Here is a 6000-nt window from a genome sequence, read left to right as displayed (position 1 = left end):
TTCTAGTAGATGTTCCACAGGAGCAAAATTTTAAATACAATAACTTAGGGAATTTAAAGGATAGTGGGAAGAGAGTACATTCTAGGTATAAGTGACATCTTATGCAGATATAGTGTCTGGACATGGGATGCAATGTTTTAGGATGAGAAAATAGGACAATTTGACTTAGAATGAATGGGAAGAGTATATAATACATTTCTATGGTTAAACTAGAGTCAGATTTGTTAGAAGTTTTAAATGACAAGAGGAAGATTTTTGTATTTTATCCAAGAAGCCATATGGTTATTGATCAGGGAAATAACAATCAGATATATGCACTAGAAAATATATTTTGGCAGGGCTTGTAGAGAAAGGGTTAGAACATTAGATAGTGTAAGTCAGAAATCAATTAGAGATTCTTTTATGATTTTACCAAATTTCAACAATCTAACAAAGGGAGCTATAGGCTATATTTCCAGCTTAATCAGTGAACTAGCCTATATTATATATTTTTTTCTCTGCATCTTGACCTCTGGCATAGAGTTTGAGAACTTCAAAAATCTAATAATGTAGTCCTCCAACATACTCAAGTCTGGCAAACTCTATCTCCATTTTATTCACATTGGGATGATTCTCAGTGATGAAATTTCACTACAAAAGTCCACTTCTTCCATTTGATTTCTTTCAAGTTATTCAAATTAAACTTGATTTTTAATCTCATTATGATCTCTGGTCTTTTAGTCCTCTTCATATTCTTCTATATCTCCCCAATTATGGCTTTCTTGAATAAATTAACTAATAGTATTTATTAAGAACATATGATGTGTCTAGAATTATATGTTGCATAGCAGCAATATAAAAACAAAACTGAGGCAGTTCCCACCATAAAGGATTATATTCTGATAGAATTATATCTTTTTCTTTTTAATTTGTATGTCCAGCAATTAGCATAGTACTCATTTACAAAGAAAAATAATGATCAGAGAAAGAAGTTTTAGTCAAAGAAATCAAGGGGATGGTGCATGCCCTTTCTGGAAGCAATAGTAGCATTGATTCTATTATGCTTCCAAAAGCAAAAAGTTGAAGGTAGTAAAAAGAATAGGACAGAGTAGATCACAAGAACCTGACTGGATATGCTATGAGGGATTAGTTAGTCTATTCTGTAGAAAACTGTGAATTTGGTGGAAAATGGCAATTTATTCCTGTACTCAGGAATAGCATGAACAAGCACATACATAATTTAGTAGCATTTTATGATTCTTAATCTACCTTTTTCATATTATATCTATTTCACTTAATCCATCACTAACCTGTTGTTTCTCATCTTCTGCTAATCACTATCAGATTTTCCCTTATCTGTCCTCTGTCCCACTGTCTCTTCTCATATCTTCTCTTCTGCACCACTCTCCTTGCCTCTCCTCCATACTCCTCTCCCCTACTTTTCTTTTTCCATTCTCCTTTCCTCTCCTCTCTCTTCTTCTTCTTCTTCTTCTTTACCTCTTCCTTCTTTTCCCCTTTCTTCCCTTCTTCTCTCCTATCCTGCTCCTATAATTTGAAGTCTCCCAGACCCTTACTTCTATCCAGTAACTATTCAATGTTTAGGGATTTAGGGATTCCCCGGCAAGTCTCTCTCTCTCTCTCTCTCTCTCTCTCTCTCTCTCTCTCTCTCTCTCTCTCTCTCTCTCTCTCTCTCTCTCTCTCTCTCTCTCTCTCTCTCTCCTCAGAGCTGCCAATTCTATCATTTGTCCTTTTTTAAGGTTCATAAGGCCTACTTCCTACTTGATTGAGATAAGGCCATTGTCTCTCTTTATTCTTCAAAGCTGAAGTTTTTAACCCCTTTCCTCTCCTGTCTTAAAGAATGAAATAGTCTTTCTTCCCAGTAAGCTTTATTTCCCTCCATATATCCTTGATTCTAATGCTTCCCAAGAAGGCACAGTAGTTAAAGTGTTGGAATTATTTCAGGAAGTTCTGAAGCTGAATCTTTCTACTTACCAGTTGTATAGGCCTGGCAAGCCAGTTGTCATTTCTGGGTTTTAATTTTTTATCTATAAAATGAGGGGGTTGCATTTGGTGGCTTTTAAGGTCCCTTCCAATTTGTTCTTAGCATTATTTCTCCTATCCTATGATATTCCCATAAGTCATATATTATATCTATTATCAAATATATTTTCAATCTCTATTTACTTCACATGATTGCCATACAAACCTGTTCATTTTCAGGTTTCTCAATTTTTAAGAAGTTTCTACTGTGACCTTTCTATATCTTTCAACTGCTTTTTATCCTTTTTTCCTTCTCCTCATTGACAACTTGAAAAAGTTGTCTAAAACTTTTGTCTCTACTGCTTAACTTCCCATTCCTTCCTCTAACCCAGAGAATATTGCTTCTATTCCAATAATTTTACTGGTATTAACCTTCTAAAGGTCATCAATTACCTTCTAATTGTTAAATTCAAAAGACCTTTTCTTTCAGTCCTCATCCTACATTACTTGACCTTTCTACTGTTTTTGGCAAATGACCACCACATCCTTATAGATATAATGTCTTCCTTTTCCTTCAGAGAAATAACACTTCTCTCTCTTCCTCTCCCTCTAAATACACTTACATTGGCTCTTAAGAATTCCTGAAATTTGCATATTCTTGAGTATCCAATTCTTACTATTTGTCTCTTCTTTTTCTGCATATCCTTCCATGAGAATCTCCTTCACTCTTACAGATTACATTAGTATTTCTACACAAAAGACTCCCATTCATATAATTCCAGCTTTGACCTTTCTTCTTAACTAGACATCAGACATATTCATCAGGAAGGTACACAGTCACCTCAAACTAAATATGGTGAAAACTATACACTTTATCTTTATTTCCAAACCTATTCATGCTTCTGAATTTCCTTTTTCAAAATTTGTTACACAATTCACCTAGTCACTCATTTTGAGACCTTGGTGTAAGCTTTGATTTTCTTCCTTCTGCCTTATCTATTTTATACAATAAATTGTCAAGGCATACAATTTATATGGTTTCAATATCTCTATGTTCATGTGAAAGTGGTTTTAGGTAACCAAAATCTTAGCATATTTTCTCTTCTAATCCTACCATTGTACTATATATATATATATATATATATATATATATATATATATATATATATATATATATAACTATCATTTCAACAGGATAGAAATAGAAAGGATTGAGACACCCAAATTTTTTATTTCAAAGGTGAGGAAGCTAAATATAGCAGTGATTTGTCCAAGTACATACAGAGTCAGCAGTAGAGACAAGAACAAAACTTGGCACTCTTGACACCCACTATAAGTCTCCTTGCCTGAATATCTCAAAAAGAATTCTCCGATTTCTATTCAGCTTCCTTTCTTTCTTCAGGTTTTTGCTTAGAACAAAGGTAAGTCAAATTGAAATGACCACTTTATGATATATTAGGATACCTAAAGGTTTTATCATGACTTAGAAAATTATATTAACATAATTTATATTCTATTTATTTTAACTTTTTTTGGTTAAATATCTTTCAATTGCAATTTCATCTAGTCTTTCACTGGGAATGATACTGGGCTAACCACAACCAATTATTTGGCAGTATGCTTAAAATGCCATCATAGTGCATATGTTGGACTGGGCCACTTTAGTGTTTGATAGATCACCTAAAAGTCATTCTTCCCCTCTCCCTCAACTGGGAGAGTCTCAAAAAATAAACAGGGCTTCCATTCCTACATATGATCATGTATTCTAGGTTATCACATAGAAAATTGGATTATAACAAAAGTACTGGCTACTTCCATCTAGCCATAGTGACAGTTCTTGAATACCCTAATTGTCAATTGTCTAGACTTAAATGTCTAGACTTATAATGTAGAATAAACTTTTAAAATGTGACCTGTAAATAGTTTTTTTTTTTCCAGAGATCTAATTTTTATTTTTAGTTTTTTGTTTTTGTTTTTTACTTTTTAAAATACATGCAAAGATAGTTTTCAACATTCACCAAAAACTTGTAGTCTAAAAATTTCTACCTTCTTCCCCCCTTCCCTAAACAACAAGTAATCCAATATATGTTAGAAAGGTACAATTCTTCTCATGCTACACAATAAAAATCAGTTCATCAGGAAGGGGAAACACGAGAAAGAAGAAAAAAAAAAAGCAAGTAAATGACAACAAAAACAAAAAAGGTGAACATACTATGCTTTGATTCACATTCAGTGTCCATCATTATCTCTCTGGATGAAGATGGCTCTTTCCATCACAAGTCTATTAGAATTGCCTTCAGTATCTTTTATATTTTAGAAATGAAGCATTTATCAGAAACACTGGATGTAAATTGTTTCCCCAGCTTTTTGTTTTTCTTCTAATCTTGACTACTTGACTACATACATGGTTGGTTTTGTTTTGTTTTGTTTTGTTTTGTTTTTGACCAGAACCTTTTAATTTAATATACTCAAAATTACAAATTTGAGCTTCTGAATGTTCTTTAGTTCTTATTTGGCCATAAATTCCTCCCTTCTCCACAGATCTGAAAGGTAAATTATCCTTCATTCTCTTAATTTACTTTTACTGTCACTTTATATCTAAATCATGAATCCATTTTGACCTTATTTTGGTATGAGATGTTAGAGGTTGGTCATTACTGAGTGTCTGCTGTACTATTTTCCAGGTTTCCCAGCAATTTTAATCAAATTATGTGTTCTTATTCCAGAAGCTGGAGTCTTTGGGTTTATTAAATGTTATATTACTATAGTCATTTACTATTGTGTCTTGTGAACCTAACATACTTCACTATTCACTATTCTATTTCTTAGTCAGTACCAAATAGTTTTGATGGATGACTGCTACTTCATAAAATGGTTTTAGGTCAGATATCTAATTATTAAACATTTACTGGCAACCCCTGTAGCTAATGAATATATTTGGCTTAGTTAAGCCTCTATATAGGCTTTGAACTGATTTTTCTATGCTTGTTTCTATATCTGAGCTTAGAAGACTCACCATTAATGTGGGGTTATCTGATCAAATATATGTACTATTGAGGAATTTGTGAATTTCAGAGTTTCACCTCTTCCACTTCATTGAAAAGTGAGAGGGAAGGAGTAAGCTAAGGGGAAGGGAATACAGAAATTGTGAGGAAAAGGGGTAAAATAAGGGGAGAAACTTTAAGGTGGGGGAGGGATACTAAAAAGGGAGGGCTGTGAAAAGCAAGTGGTATTCACAAGTTTAATGCTGGGTAGGGGGGTAAGAGGGAAGGAAAGGGGAAAAGCATAAGTAGTGGTTAATAGGATGGCAAGCAATATAGAATTAGTCATTCGAACCATAAACATGAATGGGGCAAACTGCCTCAAAAAGAGGAAGCAGTTAGCAGACTGGATTAAAAGTCAGAATCCTACTATATGTTGTTTACAGGAAACAAATCTGAAACAGGGTGATACATTCAAACTAAAAGTAAAAGGGTGGAGCAGAATCTACTTTGCTTCAGGCAAAGCTAAAAAAGCAGGGTAGCCATCCTCATCTCAGATCAAGCAAAAACAAAAATTGATCTAATTAAAAGAGATAAGGAAGAGCATTATATCCTGCTAAAGGGCAGCATCAATAGTGAAGCAGTATCAATATTAAACATATATGCACCAAGTGGTGCAGCATCTAAATTCTTAAAAGAGAAATTAAAAGAGCTGCAAGAAGAAATAGACAGCAAAACTATAATAGTGGGAGATCTCAACCTTGCATTCTCAGAATTAGATAAATCAAACCAAAAAATAAATAAGAAAGAAGTCAAAGAGGTAAATAGAATACTAGAAAAGTTTGATATGATAGATCTTTGGTGAAAGCTAAATGGAGACAGAAAGGAATATACTTTATTCTCAGCAGTTCATGGAACCTATACAAAAATTGACCATATACGAGGGCATAAAAACCTCAAAATCAAATGCAGTCAGGCAGAAATAGTAAATGCATCCTTTTCAGACCACAATGCAATCAAAATTACATTTAATAAAAAGCCAGGGGAAAATAGACAAAAA

Source organism: Sminthopsis crassicaudata, chromosome 2 (genome assembly GCF_048593235.1).
Source record: "Sminthopsis crassicaudata isolate SCR6 chromosome 2, ASM4859323v1, whole genome shotgun sequence".
Lineage (NCBI taxonomy): Eukaryota > Metazoa > Chordata > Mammalia > Dasyuromorphia > Dasyuridae > Sminthopsis > Sminthopsis crassicaudata.
Note: the sequence above shows the minus strand (reverse complement) of the source record.